We start from the raw sequence: 10,561 nt of genomic DNA on the forward strand, positions 1-10,561 counted from the left end.
ATGGTATTATCTATATATATCTTACGTGAAACCTAAGCATTAAGTTACTAAACTAAAGTTTGATCATAATGAACTAAATAATACTTCAATCATTCAATGACGTCCTTCTTCTCTAATTTGTTAATTAAAACATAGTTTGATATACACGCTACACGTGTTTAAAAGTATGCACATTTACTAAACACATGTACTCCGTAAGAAGATTTAATTATAAAAAAAACATATTTATGTAACAAAATCTATTTAGGAACTAATGTAATAACAAATTAAGTAAAATAAACGTAAAAGTTTGAGTTTTTAACTTGTTTTTTTGTTTGTATTTTTTGCCGCAAGGCGCTTCGATCATATAATTGTATAACCATATAAAATTAGGGTGTGATTAAGAGTAAGATTAAGTTTAATCAAGTAATAAAACAATTCGAGATTGAAGGGATTGGTTCCCTTTTTAAACAAAAACTGCCTTAATACTTTGTTTCATTTTTGTTAGAGATATTGTTGCCTTTTGGTTGTCGCATGCATTGGAATTTTTTTTTTTTTTTTGCAATATGACATTAAATAAACAATTTTTAGAATTATTACAATTAAATTTTCAGTCAATTAAATTAAATTATAAACTTATTAAGCATATTACAGTCTATTCCATATCTAAGATATTTACTAAAAATGATCTCATAAATTACCTTATAGAATAGAGATTCAAAAGGTCTTGTGCGCACAAGGTGTACAATAAATTTATTGTACACCAAGATACCTTTAACCCTTTTTTATGTAACTTTAACCTAGTTTTGATTAACTTTTATATTAGTAAAAAAAAATTTGATAGATAAATATTTTAAAGGGTTAAATGATTAATTTTATACATTATTAGTGATTTTGAATAAATAAGTTTAACTAAAATGAAAAAATTTATCACTGAAAAATAGATAACTTTTACATATATAAGCTTAACTTTTAAGCATTTTGAGTTAACTTTTACTCCGGTGTACAATATTTATTGTACACCCGGTGGCTAGGCGTTTCTCAGGCTAGCTACCGGCAAGCCTCTTCCTCGTAGTCTCTAGTATAGGAGTCTTTACATCTCAGATCTAAAATTAGTTTTTGTGAGTTTTTCCAACGGCGAAAAAGCAGAGAAGAAGGTACCAAGTTTTTCTTTAAATTAAGAAGCTTCAATTCCCTCTTAGTATTTTATCTCTTCTCGTCGGATTTGTCTTCGGTGTAGTCTGTAGCCGGATTAGCCTTCACCAAATTGCAAGCAGAGAGTTTTCGTAATCAGATCGAGTTGTCATCTCCTTTGGTCACCCTATTTCCAGATCTTCCCTCGACGCCGCCGTCGATAACTAGCCGGTAAAGGTAAAGTTTAGGGTTAGGGTTTCTATTTTGGGATAGGAAAGTGCTTGTGTTAGGGGGGTGTGATCTGATTTTGGGGGTTTGTTTTTGGCTTATTTAATTCCAAATCTTTACTAATCGCCGCCGTCTCGTAGTGTTGGATAACCCCAATCTTGACGGTAAAGGTAAAGATTAGTCTAATCGCCGCCGTCTTGTAGTGTTGGACCACCCCAATCTTAACGGTAAAGGTAAAGATTAGGTAAGGGTTTCTGTTTTGGGATTGTTTGGCCAAATTCGCGTTTATTTGTTGTGTATCTCCCCTGTTGGCTTAGATTTTGGGTGTTGTTTGGCTTAATCTTTTTCCGTTGGGTTTGTTTAATTTGTTTTTGTTTAAGTTCTTTTACAGGAGGTTAAAGGCTGTGTGAAAATCCATGGCTAATGTGTCCAGTTGGTTGTGGTTTTGTGGGTAGTTGTCTTGTTTGTTAGCAGGGTACCTGTTAAGGTTGTTTTTTGTTTGTGGTTTGTTGTTGGGTATGCTATGTGGTTATATCCAATGTGGATTATGGAGGGAGCTGAAGGGCTGGAATTAGATTCTAGGTTGAGGGTGTTGAGGATAAGTGTCCTCTCCTCCTCCAAAGTGTGGTGTTTGAACTTTGGAGTACGTAGTTTTTCTTTGGTTAGTGATCTTGGTTTTGATGTTAATTAGGATGAGGGGAGAAGGTATATGTGAATGGAGGATGAAGTGTTCTCGGATTTGGTTTGTTAGTTGGGTCGTGAGAATTAGCTTTTTAGTTAGTTCTCTTTTTAGGTTAGCAACGAGATTTGTTCTCATTGCTTTCAAAACTCCTTATCTGAACGCTGCTCCCCACTTTGTGGGAATTCATAGCATGCTTATCGAGTCATTGGTATTGACTCTTGTTGTTAGTGAGTACATTAAAATGCTCACAGTCATGAATCATCCAACCCGTGGAGGTCCTTTTGTTCCATTTCTTTTCTCGTATGCCAAGGTTCACAAGTTTCCAGGGAATTCTCTTAATGTCTACCGCCCCAGTTTAAGCACCATATCCGGTGAGAAAGTGATGATCTCCGGTGGAAACGTAACACTGGGTTTCAGCAACCAAGGCCTGCTAGAAGACGAAGCATCTATTTCTTATGTTTTAAGTAGCCTTTGTGTAATAGCTACTAAGGCCCATTGTGGCTTTGGTAAACTTTTAGTTATGGTGTAATTATATTTTTATTAATGTAAAATTCAGCCTATGTCAAAAAAAAAAAATTAATAAAATAAATATATAGTCCGTAGTACTGTAGTAGTGCCTTTATATTCTAGAGTGTACATGTCTCTCTTTTCCCTGTTGCTTGTGTATAGTCAAGAGAGGGAAATTGCGCAACCTTTAGGGGACTAGGGGCTATTATACTCTGCGACTTTGCGTACATAATAATAACATCAACTTTTTAAGATAAATAAATAAGGAATCTAGAATTTTGCCGTACATTTTAAATATGCATGAAAGAATCAAAGACACACGAATATATCAATTGACGTACCTTCCTGGTAATTAACGAGACCTAAATTGGACCAATTAACACATTGTTTGAGGCTCAAGCTTCTATTATTTTTTTTGACATAGATTTATTCTAAAGCATTCAACTAGACTCTTATGCATTAAGATAATGCAATAAGGCATACTATAAGGCTCATATAATTGACTTGAATTACAACGATATCTATATTAGTATGTACGTTTTTCTCTCTGTTTCTTTTTAATTATCTAGATTCAGTAATATTCTTCGTTCCTTTTAACTAGTGTAAAAGCACTCGATGTGTACTAAGTTCAAATCTCGTTGGAGAGAGAGAAGCGAATTGAAAACCTAAATCTCATTCTTTCAGTTGCGAAGGGAGGATGACATTCTAAATTAGGTAAGGATTATTACTCCTTATTTAACACTTTCTCTCATTTGTTGAGACTGATTGAAGTATATGTAGTATTTTTTTCAAACAATTTACATATATCGTGTAACATAGACATTTTACATGGACACCAAAATCCTAAAGAGTTCCTTTATTTAATAGATTAAAATGGGATATTTAAAAGTGGATAAGATTAAATAGGGACATGGGGAGAAGTTTTATCGAGAGAATTATCCTAATTAATGATTTTAGTTAAATACGACGTATTTTTTTGTAACAAAGGATATCCACTTCCGAAATTACCGTGATTTTGTAAAAGCGACAAATAAAAAGGAATGAATGGATCACTACGGAGTACGTACTCCTTCCGTATTTTAATTACTAGTATTAGGTGCAAGCGATGTGTGCGTATGTTTTGAAAATCAGATTTTATACACAACTTATGTTGCAACGCTCTAAGAACATGTTTTAACATTTTAACTAAAAGTATATTAACTAAGGGTATCATTTATATTTTACGTGGACACCAAAATGTTTAAAAATTGACTTTTATAATAGAGATTTGCAATTTAATTAGTAATTTAATAAGGGTGTTTTAGTCTTTTTACATGGACATCAAGTCCTCCCCTCTTCCCTTGTAGAGCATAGACGAGTTATACTTTGGCTGTCAAAATATTTAAGGAGGTTTGAGTTTAGTTTAATAAATTAATTGCAAAAGGGATAGTGAGTTAATTATTTATTGTAAAAAAATTTGATAGTGACTCAATCATTTTATTGTAGGAAAAAGAGGATTTGAGTAAGTGTGGAGATCGTGAGTGGGAGAGAAAATAAATATAATTGCAAGTGAGGACCATAAGGTAAGGAAAAAAAACTAATAAAATAGAAGAAAAACATACCAAAAACAAAAAGTGTAACTGATATTAAATTACATCCGATTTTAGAAAGTGTAACTCCTACAAATTAAGTTGTGATAATTACTAAAAAAAAAATATTAAACATTAGCTATGTCGATCGACATATGATTTTGACATGTATTTGTAAATTAAATTCTTATTTACCACCTCAAAGAGTGGCGTATATCATTATCATTTATACCAATATATTTAAAAAAAAAACGTTGTGAAAAAAGTTTATGTGGCACGTATTACTCTCCCCTTTACGCCACGTACATCATCCACTCCCCAAGTGTTATGTCATATCATAGATAACCAAAAATCAATTCAATGAGTTTTGAACACAAGACGTCATGTGTAGATGATAACTATCATTACCATTTTAACCAACCACCAATTGTGATTTATGTTTTCACATTAATTTATAAATAAATGTTAACATTAAGTCTAAAACAACTAAATTTTTATGTGACATTTTATTTTCTATGGACTATTTTGGGAAAAAAAATATTTAAGCATTAGGAAAAATATGAAAACATGTTGTCGTAAGTCTCATATATATGTTGTAAAAAAAGTCTCTTTATATATAATTTGGTGTATATTAATTTGAAACACTTAAAAAAAACTTGGCATGATAAATGATGTAGTGTGTCTGTGTAGTTGATGAACTTAATGGATGTTTTTCACTTTATGAAATACATGTATTTGGTCAAATATTGATCAGGTCAAGAAAAATCTAAAATTTTAATTATTCAATGTAGCAAATGGGACATCCTTGTGTAGAATCACTAATCACTATATATCATCCTTAAATTTTTCAAATCGCAATTACTTTTTATTAAATCCATTCGCACAAAATCTCTTTTTAAAACACAAAGATAATAGTTTGTGAATCTTAATTATTTAAACAAGAAGTATTAAATTTAATTAGCACTTTATCAAAAAAAAAAATTTTTAATAAAACGTACATCAACTTGTACTTGTTTAAAATTTAACCGTGTATTAATTGTACGGACCGCATAAACTAATTTGGTTTAAGGCCCTGTTTAGTTCACCGGTATGATCATATAATATCCAGATCATAACTGATATGTCCAGATTATGTTCAGATTTGCAAAGATCTTGTCTAGATCAGAACCGATCCTTACAAATCACGTCCGATCCTTACAAAACCAATATGTTCAAATCAAAACCGATTTGTACCGATCATGTCCAGATCAAAATCGAGATATTCAGATTATAACTAGTCTAGATGTCAACTCTGTACAGATTATGTTCAGATCAGAATTGATCTGAAGAGATCATGTCCATATCAGAATTGATTTGTATAGATCATGTCCAGATCATAACCAGGCTGTAAAGATCATGACCAGATTAGAACTGATATGTACAAATCATGTTCAGATCAGATCTGTATAGATCATGTCTAGATCATAACTGATATACAAAGATCATGTTCAGATCAGAATCGATCTTTCCATATCAGAACCCATACGTGTAGATCAGAACCCATAATTTCGGATCGATCTATCTAGGTCATGTCTAAATCTGTACTGATTTGTCAAGATCAAGTCCATATCAAAACACATATGTCCAGATCATGTCCAAATTTTAATCATCTATTTCGATCAAAACTGATCTGTTCAGATCATGTCCAAGTCAGAACTTGTATGTACTTATAATGTCCAGTTTAAAACTTCACTGTACAGATCATGTTAAGATCTGTACTGATCCTATCCATATTAGAACGGATCTGTCTAGATCATATCCAAATCAAAACCAAATTTGTACATATCATCCCCAAATCAGAACCGATCTGTACAATACCATATCCAGACCAGAACTTATATGTCCAGATCATAACCCCTATATCTAGAATATGTCTAGGTCTATCTAATATAAGGAATAGTTAAATCATTAGCAAAGTCAAATAAATAATAACAATATTATTAGTTTGTGTAACATTTATTTTACACGTAAGTCGCTTAATATTAAAAAAAATGTATATTTTTGTTTAAACTTAATTATGAAAAATTAGATCAGATCAGGTCAGACTAGACCAGATCAGACCATATCAGATCAGAAAAAATAAATTCAGATCAAATCAGATCAAATCAGGAGAAATAAGGTGAATTAAACGGGACCTAAATTATGTTCAATATAGTTTATATTTGACTATGTAATTAACCAATTGAGGTTGACATGGGTGGTTCAGGGCCTCTTGCTCCTTAACCAAGATCTCGGGTTCGAGCCTTGGGAATGGAAAAAATCTCAACTGGGAGGGATGCTGCCCATCGAGGTACCCATACAAACTCCCGCGGGAGATTAATCCACTCGCCGAAAGGGGTGGGAACTCCTCGTAGTAGAACCAAAAAAACTATGTAATTAACCCCTATGGTCGTTTGCTTTTTACTAAATTTTTTGTTTTTAAGTTGGCTGCATGGTTGTGAAATGTCAACAATATCCTGCTGCTAATATTGTGTATTGAACTATTGATATCATGTTAGCCTTGACATTGACCAACTTTGCTAAGTCGTATCTCTCAAAAAGTCAAAATATTGTTTTTCTACATAGGTCCAACTTATACGTAACGTACTTTGTCATGAGAGGTTTGCCACCATGGTCAGAGCCTCCAGAAGAAAGACAAAATTGTGGCTAAATTTAAATAAATAAAAAATAAGCAAACCATGCATATATAATAAAATACTACTCCCTCCGTCCCGGAATACTTGAAACGCTTTTCTTATCGGGCCGTCCCATATTACTTGAAACGCTTCTAAAAATGGAAACTTTACATAATATTTTATTATTTTCTCACCTTATCTAAGGGCCCACCAACAACCCTACTACCCCAAATAAACATTAAAAAATTCATGGCCCCACCACATCCCACTATCTATATTAAAAAAATACCCCACTACTAACTACCTTTCAATTAAATAAGAAGTCAATTATAATGAATTAAACTCCGTGCCGGTCAAACGGTTTCAAGTATTCCGGGACGGAGGGAGTACCTCCGTTGCTAAATGATCTTTACGTTTACTATTTGCACGGTAATTAAGAAATTTTGGTGAACATGTGATGGTGGGGTAACAAATAGAAAATGAGTGGTTATAAATTGTCCAACAATGTGAGTGAGTGAAAATTAATATTCAAGTACACAAATTCTTATTTACAATGGGTGTACAATAAATATTGTACACCAGAGTAAAAGTTAACTCAAAATGCTTAAAAGTTAAGCATATATATGTAAAAATTATATATTTTTCAGTGATAAATTTTTTCATTTTAGTAAAATTTATTTCTTCAAAATAACAAATAATGTATACAATTAATCATTTAACCCTTTAAAATATTTATCTATCAATTTTTTTTACTAATATAAAAGTTAATCAAAACTAGGTTAAAGTTAGAAAAAAGAGGGTTAAAGTTATCTTAGTGTACAATAAATTTATTGTACACCTTGTGCGCACAAGACCTTTTGATTAAAGTATTGTGAGTGGGTAAGTTATGGTGGGCCAAATGAGAGTAAAAATGGAAATAAAGTAGAGTGTAAAGAACTTTCAGGAACAAACCAAAACGAAAAGCGTAAAGAACTTTCAGGAACGGAGGTAATCAAATATTTTTGTGCGTGTAAAAACTAATAAAGATCACCATTGTGCTATAATAAATTGCTTGTATACCCCCGTCCAAAAAAAAAAAAAAAAAATTTGCTTGTATTCCAATCAAATATTGCCCATTCTTGATCTTAACCAAACCGAATTAGTATTCAATTCGATTCAATAAAATAAGTTTAGTTAAATTCAGATAAGTTCAGCAATAATAATTTTTTTTTAAGACAAAATAAGTTTTTTTTCAGATAAAATAAGTTCAGATAAGTTAAGTTAAGTTCAGTTATATTCAGATAATATAAGTTCAGTCAAAATAAGTTCAATAAAACGAAATTTTAATGGTAAATTTATAGCAAATTATTCAGTGTTTCAATACTATTATCGAGAATCATAATGACATAAATGCTATAAAGCCCCCATGGCGTACGTTCTTTGCGGACCCTTAATTGTGATGGTTATGGATTATTTGATTAGTTGACATTTGACAATGATGGTTTTGTTACTACATGTGTCATTAAGATTTTATTATGGATCTTTTCATAATTACCGTCTTATAAGGTCCAGTTTTTCAAACTTATAACTTTATAAACTTTTATTTATAAATTACCACTTTACATTTCTCTAAATTTTTAAAATTACCAATACTTGATGGAAACCATTAAATTTTCTGTTAAGTGGTGGTAGTTTTAAAAGTTTAGACAAATTTAAGATGGGTGATAAGTTCAAAAATTGAAATTTATAAGGTGATAATTATGAAAAATTCCCAAGTTGGAATTATAATGCTTTATTTAATATTGATACAGATGAGTTGCAGTGAGGTGCTCCTATAGTATTTTAGAAAACTTTATGTTGTGTACGGCCTAACATTTTAATTTTCGTATTTTCATTTCTGCATAGACTTGTTATCTTAAGATGCAAGCTTTCGATTTAAATGGGTGATCCCAATATGGTGGAACTTGACAGCTATGGTGGGAAGTTCTAGTCCCTAACCTTCATCCGACTTTTGGGTTTGTCTAGGCCCACTTACATTTTCTCATGTAGAGTAATGAGACAGTGCATTATGAGACAAGTGAACTCATTTATAGATGCTACTCCTTGTCCGCGACAACTTCATTCCGTGAGCATAAGATCCCAGATTGGATCAAATACTAGCTACATGGATCTAGCACGTTGGAATATTACTTTGCGAGGAGCAGTCGTTTTCCTATCTGAAAGTTACAAGACCTTGATGATTGTTAATAGTATTGAAGTGAGGATAAAGCCCTGAATTGTTGAGCCTTATAAGTTAAACCAATTTAAAGGAAGGTTTAATAATAAGAATGACCTAGCTATGATTCCCGTGGTTATGGATGCTCAATAGCGTACAGATCAAACGCCTTACAAGGTATATGTTACACATATTGGAATTGCACCTAAGAAGTGTTAGGTTATGATACATATGAATAAACATAAATCATGCGGAAAAACCATAATGCCAGGAAACATATTATTTACACATAATCATTTAGCATAACTCAGATGCATACACTTTGTAGCGTGCCCTCCCTAGCTGCGCCCGAACCGAACAAGAACAAGTCTTTAGGACTCCAAGTGTCGTCCCTCCGTAGATAGTCCACAGCACGTCCGGATCCGCCTTAAGCTTGACCAACTAGAATCGCCCTTAAGGTTCTAGGATTTTCGGCTAATATGGGTTGCAAGTGTTTGGCTGATTTTTGCTTGAAAATCTTACCTTTTGAATACTTTTTAAATCTCAATGTAAATATGTGAACCTAAGCACCTATTTATAGAGTTTATGGAAAAGAATTATAATCCTACTAGGATATGGATTTATTAATTAGAATCCTATTAGAACTCTAAATAATAAATTTAATCTTTTAGGATTAGGATTTAATCAATGCACAAATTCCGATAGGATTAGGATTCGTTACGAACACGAGCGTCGCACAACCACGAGGGAAGCACGCACCGCGCAGGCCTTGCGGCCCACACGCATGAGCGCTGCCTCGCAGCCCACGAGCACGCTCAGCGCGCGCGCCAGCAGCCTTGCTGGGCCTGGCCTTGCGCTGGGCCTGGCGAGGCTTGTGGCCTTCGTGTTGGGCGCTCGGCTTGCTGGGCGTGGGCCTGGCTTCGTGCTGGGCCTTCGTCTAGCAAGCCTCGTCCGATGCTAATTCGTAAGATGCGCTTCCGATTAAATTCCCGGTTCCGGAATTCATTTCCGATACGAACAATATTTAATATTTCCGATTCCGGAATTAATTTCCGTTTCGAACAAATATTTAATATTTCCGTTTCCGGAATTATTTTCCGATTCCGATAATATTTCCGATTTTGACAATATTTCCGTTTCCGGCAATATTTCCGATTCCGGCAATATTTCCATTTCCGATAATATTTTCCGATACGTACCATGTTTCCGTTTCCGTCAACATCTACGACTTGGATAATATTTATATTTCCGTTACGATCCATATTTCCGTTTCCGGCAATATCATCGTTTCCGGAGTATTCATTTCTTGCTTGTGACGATCTCAGCTCCCACTGAAACCAAGATCCGTCGATTCCGAATATCCATAGATGGAGTATTTAATGCCATTAAATACTTGATCCGTTTACGTACTATTTGTGTGACCCTACGGGTTCAGTCAAGAGTAAGCTGTGGATTAATATAATTAATTCCACTTGAACTGAAGCGGCCTCTAGCTAGGCATTCAGCTCACTTGATCTCACTGAATTATTAACTTGTTAATTAATACTGAACCGCATTTACTAGACTTAACATTAAATGCATACTTGGACCAAGGGCATTATTTCCTTCAGTCTCC

This window comes from Spinacia oleracea, chromosome 3, assembly GCF_020520425.1.
Source record: "Spinacia oleracea cultivar Varoflay chromosome 3, BTI_SOV_V1, whole genome shotgun sequence".
Lineage (NCBI taxonomy): Eukaryota > Viridiplantae > Streptophyta > Magnoliopsida > Caryophyllales > Amaranthaceae > Spinacia > Spinacia oleracea.